The sequence below is a fragment of the Sorex araneus genome, chromosome 6 (assembly GCF_027595985.1).
Source record: "Sorex araneus isolate mSorAra2 chromosome 6, mSorAra2.pri, whole genome shotgun sequence".
In the NCBI taxonomy this organism is placed as follows: domain Eukaryota; kingdom Metazoa; phylum Chordata; class Mammalia; order Eulipotyphla; family Soricidae; genus Sorex; species Sorex araneus.
In genome coordinates this window covers 9,350,364-9,363,795 of record NC_073307.1, presented here as the reverse complement: position 1 = coordinate 9,363,795, position 13,432 = coordinate 9,350,364, and the positions used below count along the sequence as shown (strand labels likewise).

The window sequence follows — 13,432 nt, the reverse complement described above, 5'->3', positions numbered from 1 at the left end:
AGAGCTCAACACTGCTTAGAGAATTAATGGGTGGACAGGAAATTCCAAGAAAAAGCAGGAGGCTGGGAGGCGACAGCCTGAGGACCCTGAGCACCCAATCAACTCTGGCCGGGAGGCGGGAAGCAGAGTGCGCTGAGCACCAGGGCAGCCCTTGGTTCTGTCTGGTTCAGGGCAGGGCAAGATAACCTGAAACAAACGCTGAGGGGTCCATGAAACCCCGAAAGCGTGATCAAACCCGGCCCGACAGCCCAGAAGCCAGAGGGCCAGGCTTTCCAGATGGCTCTATGCCTTTCCAGTGTGGCGGTGAAGGGCGCTGTCCAATGGCTCTGCGGGGAGGCGTGCGTGGACAGGTAGGGCCAGAGGGGAGGAGAGGAGGGTAACGAAGGTCAAGGGCATGGGGGGCAAGAGAAGCCCAGGCAGTGAGAAGTGAAGCAGTGCAGGCAGTCACAGGGTCACCAGAGAAGGCTGAAGCCCACTGGGAGGCGGCGCGGGGTCATCAGCTTCAGCTGAGGGGGGGGGGGGGGTGGGACAGGAAGAGAGTGGTGTGGAGAGAGTGGGTAAGAAATCTGAGCCCTGGGACTCCCCTAAAAGTACTCAATGTGAGGTCACTGCGGCGGGGAGGGGTGTAGGAGAAGTTCTGGGATGAAAGGAAAAAACTGTGTCGAGGTTTTGTTTCGTGTTTTGAGCCACACCGGCAGAGGCGATGCTCTGGGGTGACTCCTGGCTCTGCACTCAAAAATTTACTCCTGGCAGTGCTGAGGTGGGTGGGTGGGCGGAGACCATGGGTGGTGCTGGGGATTGATGCGGGGTGGGCCGCATGCAAAGCAAATGCCCTACCTGTTGTACTGCCCCTCCAGCGCCGGGGAGAGGGGGGTGATGGGGGGGGGGGGGAGAAGGATGCTGGGTGAGGAACAGGCTCAAGCAGAGAGACGAGTGAAGTCCCAACCCAGGGCGTTCAGGAGGAGGGATTCTCAGCCGGCTGGAGTGATGGTGGGGAAGGAGCTGAGGCTATTTAAAAGGCTCTGGACAATGGGGCTGGAGGGATAGCACAGCGGGTAGGGCATTTGCCTTGCATGCGGCCGACCCGGGTTCGGGTTCGATTCCCAGCATCCCATATGGTCCCCTGAGCACCGCCAGGGGTAATTCCTGAGCGCAGAGCCAGGAATTACCTGTGCATTGCTGGGTGTGACCCCAAAAGCAAAATAATAAATAAATAAATAAATAAATAAAAGGCTCTGGACAAGCCACTTCTAACATCAGATCCCCCTAAAGACAGTCCCGGGGACCTTCAGAATGCTCCCCAAGTCACAGTCTCTAAAACGAGAGTGGCAGCGACTAGGTAAAGAAGACTATGACAGAATGAATGAGGCTCTATCTTTTATGACCGCTGATGGGCAGCCGAGTGCGTCCCAGATAAGGCTGGATGGGCGACACGCTAACATGCTGCCATCAATCCTCCTAATCACCTTAATTAACTTCAGCCCTGACCCCAGCCCATGCCCATGGCGGTGTCGTTTTTCACTGAACCGCGTTCTCAGATCAATACCGTGACCTCTCCGAGGATACACGCAGCTCACACAAAGCGCCAACAACTGTCCTGGCCCTTGCGTGGGTTTTTTTTTTTATCTCTCTCCTCCTCTATTGTTTTTCCTTTTCCCATCTCCCCCTTGTCTTTATTCCGGTTTCTTACTTCTCCTTCCCTGTACCTGAGCATCATGAAAACAGAGTCTCAAACAAGCGTCCCAAAAGGATGGTGCACGCAGCCCAGAGGGGGAAAAAAAAAAAAACGGTCAGGGAGCTGCATCAATATTCCTTAAAATAGTTTCCACCCTTCACCGGCTCCACCAATGACGCGGCCTGTCCCCACCCCCTTGGAAATGGAAAGGCAAACCTGTCGGGCTAGTTTTCCTCTCCCCAGCCGGCTCCAGGATCTGCAGGTGAGCGCAGCTGCACAAATGCAAAAGCTATGCAAAGAGCTGCAGAGCCCAGGCCAAGGGCCCAAGGAACCGCCGGCCCCTGGAAAGTTTCACGGCAGGAAGGCAGAGGACAGACACGGAATCCATCACTAACCCTCTTAATACACCAAAAATGTTTCTGGTCCATGCTTCGGCTTCTGAACCAGGGGAGATGAAGATGAAGGTGCCCTGTAGAACCGGATGAAGCCCTGAGCTTGAATTTCAACACTTCAGAAACTTCTGGAAGGCGTGACAAGGTTCCTAGTGAGGCCCAGAGGTGGGGCCAACTTTTTATTGTGGCTGTTACCTGTATTTGCTTAAGGCTATCCAGAGATTTTAATTCTGTGAACGTGATGGTTCAGACTAGAATTCTTTCTATAGATTTATTTTCTGTGGCTTTCAATAGCAATCATCTTAGCACCCTTCAAAGCCAAGAGGCTCAAAAGTCACTATCCTGTGATTTTTTTTTTACTGCAGTGATTTTACAAAATCATTGTTTTACTGTCAAATATTTTGACTATGCAAAAAACATATCAAAAGAAACATATCAAACATCTTTACACCCACTATCTGTATTCACAAGTAACTGTTACCATAATTTCTCCATGTACTTGGAAAAATTTAAACTATACATTTAATTTAATTAACAAAACTATTCAATTAACAAAAACTGAATTCCCATAAAATTTCAGGAACGCATTACAATACAGCTTATTGATGCATTTGACTCTACTTTTGTTTTTAATATTCATTTGTATATTCCTGGGAGCACACTATATAAATATAAATGTCTCACTTAGAGGAAAATCTGCCATAGTTATTACTTATTAAAGCAAATTAGACTATGTAATAATGAAGACATATTTTCTTAAAACCATTCGTAAGTATTAAATCTCTTCAAACTAGAATTGAAACACGCAAAATAATTTCACACAGATTTTGTGCTAATCATGACTGTAAAATCAAACATTTATCAAATCAGGGGCTGGAGTGATAGCACAGCGGGTAGGGCGTTTGCCTTGCAAGCAGCCGACCCCGGTTCAAATCCCAGCATCCCATATGGTCCCCCTGAGCACCGCCAGGAGTAATTCCTGAGTGCAGAGCCAGGAGTAACTCTTGTGCGTGGCCGGGTGTGACCCAAAAAGCAAAAAACATTTACCAAATTGATTGTAATGTAAGTTGATTCAGCTAAACGGAGGAATTTCAGACACGTTTCTGTCATCTAAATCAAGCCAATGCAGACCGATATTAACAGCAAAAATAAAAGCGATCTACTGATTATTTCAGCTATTAACAGCCCACGCTATAAGCAGAAGACAGGGCAACTCTGGAATCATTCCACGGCATTCTCTCTCCATCAATCCAGAAGTTTTCAGACCCTGCACACTTCCGGTCCGGTGCGAGCCGGCCGACTGGCCCCAAGACCCTGCCACACATAAATCCAAAGGCAACGTTTTTATCTGGGGCCTGACCTAAGTACAGGACTCGGACCTAAGTCAGTTTCGATTTGGTATCCATCATTTGTCACCTCAGAGAGCGGACGCTGAGGGCACTGTCTAACACTGAGCTGGCCAGTGTACAGGTGGGACCCTCAGGTAGCCTAACGGGGAAACTTCCTGAAAACCACGTGTCCCCGTGCTTGACAAGCTCCGGCCAGTGCTCAGCCAGAATGGGCACCGGACATCAAACTCACTCCCAAACACCTGGGGACAGCAGTGAGGCTCTGGAGAATGTGAGGGAAAGATCGGAAGATCCAATACCCGTATAATATATGACCAGAGATGCTGTTTAGTAACAGAGCACTAGCCCTGTATTGTGAGATCCTGACAGTCATCCCCAGCACTGGGGACAGAACCAAAAATCAAGAACAGAACACGACTGGAAAGATGGTACAGTGGGCAGGACATTGGCCTTGCACGCGGACAACCTGGGTTTGACCCCCGGCCTCCCCTATGGTCCCCCGAGCACAGCCAGGAGTAATTTCTGAGTGCAGGAATAACCCTCGAGCAACTCTGGGTGTGACCCAAAAAGAAAAAAAAAAAAAAAGGAACTACCATAAAAACTATGTATGGAAGCATATTACCATGTATCATAAAGTTCACCTTCAAAATACTGAACATTAAAAAATAAATAATCACATAAAATACTGAACATGGTGGACCCAAGTTAAGGAAAGAAGAAAAAGGAGGAGGCAGAAGTAGCTAATAATAGTTCCTGCCTTCCATCCAGCTGACCTCAGTTCAAATCCCTCGTTTCACGTATGGTACCCCAAGCACATCCCAGATTCATTCCCGAGCAAGCCAGGAAGAGCCTCTGGGCACCAACTGAATGTGGCACAGACCCCAAAAAATTAACAGGAAAAAAATACTGACCATCAGGATCAAAGAGAGAGCGCTTCCTTCAGCTTCCTTCATCGCCCGGAGTACACACTTTGCACGCAGGAAGCCCAGGTTCCACCCTCCGCATCCTACAGCCAGCTACAGCCTGAGCACAGAGCTGTGGGCAGCTGCAGGGTGTGCCCCAAACCACACCCCCGCTCCTTTCGCCCCAAATAAAATGAAATGCTCAACCTCTCATTTCGCGTGACTCCACAAACACTTACGGCGTGCCCTCAAACCACAGAGAATTCTCAGTGTTCCACATCCACCAACGTCCAGTGGTGAGTAGCAATCAGAACGCCATGCACAGGCCTTGAATCTGGAGCACGTATTCCCGAAAGCACGGATCTCTCGACCTCCCAAGCTCAGGTTCTGCTTTCCATATGCAGCCTGCATTGCACGAACAGCCCGGCAACCCTTCCAGGCACTGAGCTCGCCGGCTAGATCTCGGCTGGCCTTGACAGCCGCCCTCGGAGCAGCGGGTTCTGACCCTCGTTTTGCAGATGAGCCAAGGGAAGTCGGTTCTGATCCACTCTCAGAGGCACTCAGGGAAGAACCAGAACTGTGAAAGGGGCCCTAAGGTAGGATGGAACCGTTCCCAAGTGCTTCTCCACATTCTTTCCTGGTTCAGCTACTAGAAGGAAAGTTGGTCTCCCCCTAAGCCTGTCTCACGCTGTACCTTCTCTCTCTCTCTCTCTCTCTCTCTCTCTCTCTCTCTCTCTCTCTCTCTCTCTCTGTGTCTGTCTGTCTATTTCTGGTTTCTCTGTGTCTCTGTCTCTGTCTGTCTGTCTCTCTCTGTATCTCTGTCTGTTTCTGTCTCTGTGTGTGTGTGTGTGTGTGTGTGTGTCTGTCTGTCTGTCTATTTCTGGTTTCTCTGTGTCTCTGTCTCTGTCTGTCTGTCTGTCTCTCTCTGTATCTCTGTCTCCGTTTTTGGTTTCTGTCTCTGTGTCTCTGTCTGTGTGTGTGTGTGTGTCTGTCTGTCTCTCTCTGTATCTCTGTCTCTGTTTTTGGTTTCTGTCTTTGTGTCTCTGTCTCTGTCTCTGTGTGTGTGTGTGTCTGTCTGTCTCTCTCTCTCTCTGTCTCTGTCTCTCTGTTTTTGGTTTCTGTCTCTGTGTCTCTGTCTGTGTGTGTGTGTGTGTCTGTCTCTCTCTTTCTCTCTGTCTCTCTGTTTTTGGTTTCTGTCTCTGTGTCTCTGTCTCTGTCTGTGTGTGTGTCTGTCTGTCTGTCTCTCTCTCTGTCTCTGTCTCTCTGTTTTTGGTTTCTGTCTCTGTGTCTCTGTCTCTGTGTGTGTATGTGTGTCTGTCTGTCTGTCTCTCCCCCTCCCCCCGCCCCCATTTCTGTTCCATATTTCTATCCAACTCAGATTTTGGAATCTTCCCCAGCTCCTAGTTTTCCCTCCCTCATTCTTTGGACCTCCCCCGGCTGACCGTGCAACTTCCTTTGTTTCGAAACCCTTCCGGGGTGAGGAATGCTCAATCACATCATCCACGCGGGCATGCACCTAGGCAGCCACCCATCACCCATTTACCACTCCGCGCGTTGCGTGCCAACCCCTTGACGCAGAGCTTCTGTGAAGTGCTTCCGCGGCCATTCACTCCCACTTCCCTTAGCCCTTCATAGTCTACACGGCCACAACTTGGCTGTGTCAGTTTGCTCCTCAAACACGCCTCCCCCAGCCTACACCGCTCTGCATCACCCTCCAAACCCTGGGAAATCCAACCCCTTCGCTTCTGCGTGGCCAAGTCTCCACGTCATGGCTGCCACTTCAGTGAGAGGACCTCACCCCCACATCACATCAAGGACCCCCACATCTTCCCAAAGGCTATTCCTGCTTGACGTTCTCATCTAGACGGTCTTCCCATCCTTTCACACCTTCCCCGAAAACAACCCCCAACAGAAACGAATCCATATTCCTGAGGATCTTATCCCTATCTACACATATCCCTTATACATCTATTACATAGATACATATATATATATATATATATATATATATATATATATATATGTGCCTTGCATGTGGCCGACCCGGGTTCAATTCCTCCATCCCTCTCAGAGAGTCCGGCAAGCTACCTGTGGCATATTCAATATGCCAAAAACAGTAACAAGTCTCACAACGGAGACATTACTGGTGCCTACTGAAGCAAACTGATGAACAACAGGACGACAGTGATACAGTGCTACACACACACACACACATACAAACACATATGTATATATATATATATATATATATATGACATGAGACAGAGTGCGCATGTGTGTGTGTGTGTGTGATGATTTACAATACTGTTCTTGCTAAGGTTTTGTGGCTACAACATTCCAGCACCAGACCCACCACCACCGCTGTTCCATTTTCCCCCGCCCCCCGCACCCCCCATCCTCCACCTATAAAAGGCTCAGTTCTCTAGACCAGTTCTCAGGTTCTGTTGCCTTTGGGCATTTGTTATTCCCTTGCTGTGTCTCTTTCTATCACATCTGGGGAGGACCATTCTGTATCTGTCCCTATCTTTCTGGCTAACGTCACTCAGCCTTGATACTCTCCCGACCCATCCATGTCACAACAAATCACACGCCTTCATCTTTCCTTAGGGCCAAGGAGAATTCCATCGCGTGTATGTACCATAGCTTCTTTCTCCAGTCGTCTGTTCTTGGACACTTAGATTTTTTTTCCCTATTGTGACCAGTGCTGCAATGAACATAGGAATGCAAATGTCTTTGCTGAATTTGGGGGCCCTCGGGGTAGACACCAAGAAGCAGAACTCCTGGGTCCTATGGAAGCTCATTTCTTAGATTTTTTTTGGTTTATTTTATTTATTTATTTTTTGAGACGCATCTAATAGTCAATGGTGGGACAACTGACTGGCTCAAAACTTTTGGAAAACTGACTCAATTTTCACATGTCCTTCTCTGTGAAGCTTCCGGGATCTCCCATCTCCATAGAGAATTGCCACTTGCAAATGCTGACCTGAGCATTCTGTGTATGTCTCTATCTTAGTGCTTACAGCACTGTGGAACTACTTGGTGTTTAATGAAACTACATCGATTGTCCTCCCCTCTTAAATCTGGAACCCTCCAGGTCTCACATGCCTGAAAATCCAAGGCTCAGAGCATGATATCCAAAAGATGATAAGATAGCACCACTTAAATACATACATGCTGAATGAAAGCATATTTAATTAGGAAGGTCTGATAACTATTGTTTTCAAGACTGATTTAAATGACTGTGTCCAAACAAATCAGATTTGAATAAAGTCCCTGGAAAAGGCTGGTGGGACAGAGGAAATAGAGCAGCAATTGAACTGGCTACAGATACAGTCACCGGGATTACCAAATCACACTTACTCCTGAGTTGCAGAGTAAGGAAAGATTACCAACATTACCCAAATCTGACGGAAGGTGAGCTGTGAAATATCACAGCATCCTAGTCCCAACAAAAACAACCGAGGCAAACAATTAGAGAAGTCAACTTTTTTCTACGAGCTGCCGCAGTGATATCTCAGAACAGCAACGATTTTCCATGAGCTGTCTGCAATTAAAATCCGTCTGCAAATAAAATGCAATCTCTTTGAGAGAGATCATATAAAATCTTTTATTTAAAATATATCTTTATATTCGATATTTATATCGGTGTCCCCTTCTAGAAACCTCACCCAGTCCACTCACCGTCCACCCACATAGAAAATATGAGACTAGCAGGCATCTGTCACCCTGCACAGACTTTATACTCAGGTAACAGTGCACATTGTCTCACAGAGAGAAAGAAAGGGCAACATATAGTACAGCAGTAAGGTCCATGCACAGCTTGACAGCAGGAGAAACTGAGAGCTGATCACAGATGACCCAGAAAAAACATAAGAAGAAAAATGGTACGTCTGTCTCCATTCTAATATTTCAACTGGGTAGGCTGAGATCATTTACTATAAACAAAAACAGCTCTATACATCTCAAGGGACAGCCTACTCAATTCTTGATGAATTCGTGATAAGACGGTCCAACAAAAATATTCATTTACATTCAAGGAAACAAGGGAAAATGTGAACCACAGAAACTGTTTTAAATGGCTCATATTTTCTCCGTAATTAATGGTATGAGGTTCAGAAAACATGCTCATATAAATACCACCTCAGATGGTGTTAAGCAGATTATATATGCATATATAGTATATATACACATATTACATATGTTTAAATATTGTACATATGTATTATATATACATCATTAGAAGTTTAAATACCTGTATTACATAGATATGCTGCATAAACAACCAAAATTTCTTACTTTCCTCATGCACCTTGGAAATCATTGTGATTTAGAGAGCATCAAATTAAGTATTATTTGATAAATAGGCACAAAATTTCCAAAAAAGAGTTTGGGAATTGAAGGTGCTACTCTTTCTTTCTCTGCCTGTAATATTTACACAGCAATTAATCTGATGGTTTTGCATAACCATGAAATGTTTTAAGTAAGTTTAATTAAATCTGAGTGACCAAACCCTTTACACACACACACACACACACACACACACACGAGTTGAACCCCCCCCAAACTTATCATTATCCTTATTTATTCCACTTACTCTTTCAAATATGTGCACCAGGCATGAACAAAACAAGCATAAGGGGAATGCAAATTTTACATTTAAAGAGTTCAACTCTCTACTTGGAGTCTTATCTCCAAAAAGTCAGAAGCACAGTTTTCTTGCTCACTTCTGTCAACAACCCTAAAACACTATCAGGTTTTACTAAAGATCATGGCATTATACTTGATCATAGTTTTTTAAAAAAAAAAAAAAACACTTCTGCCTTACCAGGTCCTACGATACTAGATGCCAACAGTGCATTGTGGCTGGCATGCAACTCAGAAAATTTCCCTATGGAATTTTCCAGAATGAAACACAGAACAAAGAGTCAATCCAAGAAGCAAAACTCAAAACTACCAGGAGCCAGTTTCTATAGGTGAACACCAAGTCTGCTCTTGGACCTCACTGTGGCAGAAAAAGCGCGGGCTGACTTCGACTTAATTCAATTACACAACCTCCGGATTCCCTTACCATACAGTGCTGCGGTGTGTGACTTCAATTAATCTCAAAGTCCTCAGGGTGTCTAACGTGTGAGTCCTTTTGATATCAAAATACTGATTAAAAACTCTTTCTAGCCTTCCTGCAAATGGTAGAGACGGCCCCCTTGATCCCCCTGGGGATGCATGGAAATAAAACACCAAATCCGGGTGCAGAGTTGTTTAAAAAAAAAAAACACGAAATTATCAGAAATAGAAACACGCTTGGCATGGAGCCACACTGCCACACTTTCGTGTCACTCATCTTGGGATAAAAAATTAAAATAAAATAAATAAAATAAAACCATTCGACACAGTGAGAGTTCTGGGGGGGTGGTCCCCCGTTTTGTGCTAGGAGTGCATCCTAAGTAAAAAAAAAAAGCTGTAGTGCGGGACTTGGGGTCACCACCCCCTTCCCCTTCCCCTCGCGGGGCGCCCTCTCCCCTGATGGGACGCTCTTGGCGAAGGGGACCCGGGCTAGGCTGTAGTTCTGCAGAATCCCCAAAGTTCTCGCACATCCCCCCCGCCCCGCGTCTCCGCCGCGCCTCTCCATCCCCCGGCCCCTGGACGCTGAAGGGCGTGCAAACCTGGGGGTCCCGGGCCGGGCAGCCAGACTTTGCCGTGCGAGGGGGCGGCCGCCGAGGGTCCCGCTCACCCACCTGGTCCCGGGCCCGCGCCCGCCCCGCCACCTCTACTCGCCCTTCGCGCCGCCGCACCGCCGCGGACACTCGGAGAAGCCCGGAGGGCGCGTCCCGGGGCCCGCGCTCGCCCCTGCAGCCTGGGACGGGGTGCCCCGTCCTCCGGGCGGCGCGTCCTCCCGGGGTGCAGGCCCGGAACCCCGCCGCGGTCCCGCCCCGAGGGGGGCGCGGGCCTGGGACCTCCTGGGGGCGCTGCAAGGGCCGGGCGAGCGCGCGCGCGCGCGCGAGTGTGTGTGTGTGCAACGGGGGGAGGGTGGGGGGGGCGCGCTGGGGGGAGCAACCCTCAAACCCTCCCCACCCCCATGCACCCCCACTCGAGTTCCTCCTCCCGAGGGGGCGAAGTGGGGGAGACTTGGGGAGCCTCCAGCGCCCCTCCCGCGCCCCCGCGCTCGCCCCGTGCCGTGGCTGTCGGGGCCGCCGCCGCCGCCGCCGCCGGGGTCAAGGGCAAGGTCCAGCCCCGGACGCGCCCGCGGACGGCCCGGCCATATGGGAGTCTGCAGGGGTGCGGGCACCGACCCCCGGGACGCCCCCCGCTACCTCGCTTTCCCCTCAACTTCCCGGGACGGCCCCTCGCCCGGGGCGGGGAGGCAACGACGCCCCCCGCCGCCCCCTCCTCGTGCTCGCAGCCCGCCCCCGCGTGCGCCCGTGGGAACCGCGCGCCCCGGCGTTACCTCGGCTCCGGGGGGCGGCGGCGGCGGCGGCGCGGGACTCGGCTCCGGAGGCTCGAGGAGCGCGGGTGGCCGCCTTCCTCGCTGGGTGGCTTTGGTTTTATTTTATTATTGTTATTATTAATTTTTTTTGGAGGGGGGCGGGTGCGTGGAGGCTGCAGAGTCGGTGCGTCCGCCCAGGGCGCGCGCTTTAACCGTGCGCTCCCGCGGCTCCCCGCGGCCGCCCGGGCACCCCCCAGCGGCGCCCCGCCCCGCCCCGCGCCCGGCCGAGCGCCCCTCTCCCTCCTCCCGCGCTCCTCGCTCCGTCTCTCTCTCTCTCTCTCCCTCTCTCTCTCCCTCTCTCTTTCCGGCCCCGGGCGCTCAGCCGCGCATCCTCCGCCTCGCCCGCGCCCCCGGCCTGGGCCACCGCCGCCGATCCGCTCCCGGGGGTCCCTGCGCTCGCCGCGTCCCGGGACGGGGGGCTGCTCGCTCGCTCGCTCGCGCGCGGCGGCCGGCCCGGCTGGCTCTCGGCTGAGCCCTCGCGTGGCGCCCGAGCGGGGAACCCTGGGACCGGCACGTGGCCACGCCCCCTGTCCCCCCTCTCCGGGGCGGCCACCCCGACGCGGTGGCCCGAGCCCCGGCGCCCCGGCTGCGCGCCCCGAGCGCTCCTCCCTCCTCCCCATCATCCCCCCGCCCCCCAGCCTCGCCAACCTGCTCCGACGCTTCCGAGGGGTGCAGCGGGGTGGCAGGGGGGGAGTTGAGACTCGGAGGTGCGGGACAGAGTTTTCTAGAGGATCAGGCATCGGCCAGCCCTGCGACTCAGAAAAGCGCTGGAGCACGGGAGGTTTGGGGTGGGGGGTCCCGGAGAAAGTCAATTGTCTGGGTCTGCCGGGCCCCGTGGCATCCCTGCTGCGAGGCTGAAAGGGCCGCGGATGCTGTGCTCGGTCGAGTCTGTGTCCACTTTCTCTAACCCACGTCCGCCTGCAGCACGGCCTTGCCGGCTTGGCGTCCCGGCGGGCAGGCAGCAAAGCGGGGTGTCCAGTTTGGGGGCGCGAACCCACCCCGGGCCCCGCTGCCTTTTCAAAGGCTGAGGGCGGTAGGTGGTGAGCCTCGGGGAACCCGGGCGAATCTTCCGGCTGGGGGTCGCCCTTCCTGCGGTCTCTGAGTCTGGGGCATCAATCCCGGGAGCGCATCCCAGCTTGGGAGCCGGGTGTAGACTCCAGGACCCGAAGTGCTACCGCCGCTCAGAGAGGCTCGAGACGGAGTTAAAACACTGGGAATTAACCGCCCGGTGAAGCCGTTCTTTCCTTGGGCCAAACCGAACTTAAAAACTAAGATGCGACGGTCTGCTGTTGGATGAGGAAAGGGACGTTTTATTTGGGTGTAGAGTACTACTTAATGATAAATAAATCATTATTTATCGGCGGGGGCTGGGGGTGGGGGGTGCAGGCAACAATATAGGTGTTATATATAGAATATAGAATCTATATAGAATATAGGTGTTATATATAGAATATAGAGTCTATATGGAATATAGATTCTACCAAGAAAGAATCTTCCGTAGCGAAGCTTTCAGAAAAGATAGTGTGCTTTACTGACACTTGAATTAGACTGGAAATTTGAAATCTTGTGGAAAATGCAGGGAAGATATTCCCGAACTTTGTAAACTGATTTCAGAAGAGAACCGTCCTCGTCTGCTCAGTTTATTGCTTATTTAAAATGCATTTGAAAGACTTAAAAAATATTTGCTGTTCAAAATACCAGATGACATCCTGACATAAACCATATTTGCCAGAACTTTGTGATAATACTATGTAAAATCAGTTTTTTTTAAAAAAATTACATTAGAAATTATGCAAAAACTGATCTTCCTGTAACATGAAAGAACCGCCTTACACAGTTTTATGTGTGGGTGTGCCCGTGTTTATTGCTCCTATGGTTTTTATCGCCTTCTGCAATTTTATATGATGTTTTAAAATTTCTCACAACTGGGCCCAAAAGGACATTCTGTGATTTAAGACAGGCATTGTAGAAACAGGTGACTTGTGTTTCTTGCAGTTTGAAAGTATTAAAGAAATCTTCGAGGCCCTCTTTGTTTTAAATCTGCCAGCACTGGTCACTTCATCTTACTGGCCAAATAGAGTAGAATGGCGAAGAGAAGGCACTATGGAACCGCCTATCTGCAGTAAGGAAGTTCTAGCCAAGTTGAAGTATGCTATTAAAATCCCTCTCATGATTTCTGTAAGCCTATGTCTGCATACTCGTTATGTTTTTCAGATGTTTATGAGTCTTTTTCTATCAGTGGAGCTCCTCTGATTTTCTTGGGAAATAAGCACGAAGTTAGGAGAGATACCAGCCATCTTCCCTAAACCGTGGAACCACACTGTACTGAACTGAACTTTGGTCAGTTATAAACCACCATTCCTACCACTTGGCTCTGTCATGGAGACCATATATTGGAGCCCGCGGCTGATTTACCATCAATAGAGTGCCTATGGTACACCGACAGCCCTTTGCGACTCGGCCAAATATTCAAATGTGTTACAATGGGGCCTCACAACTGAAAACTTACCCGTGACTTCCGAATCCCTTGGCTTGACTGGGTTCTTCTGATTGGTGCTCATCTGATTTCAACCTCTGAAAAGCATGGAGCAACTGAACGTATAGAGAGACTTATTTGGTCCAGTTGGATATTC

General features: G+C 50.2%; 1 protein-coding gene across 4 annotated transcripts in view; it reads right to left on the bottom strand.

The window, feature by feature from the left end:
• UGT8 (UDP glycosyltransferase 8) overlaps positions 1–11,276 on the bottom strand; it is a 77,838-nt gene extending 66,562 nt beyond the window's left edge. The window contains exon 1 of one of the 4 annotated variants that reach the window (XM_055142935.1): positions 10,761–11,276. The gene's annotated coding sequence lies outside the window, so the exon portion shown is untranslated. Of the gene's footprint in view, positions 1–9,978; positions 10,225–10,760 lie in introns of those variants that run through there. The other 3 variants (XM_055142938.1, XM_055142937.1, XM_055142936.1) reach the window with 3 other exon arrangements.
• Positions 11,277–13,432: the final 2,156 nt, after the last annotated feature.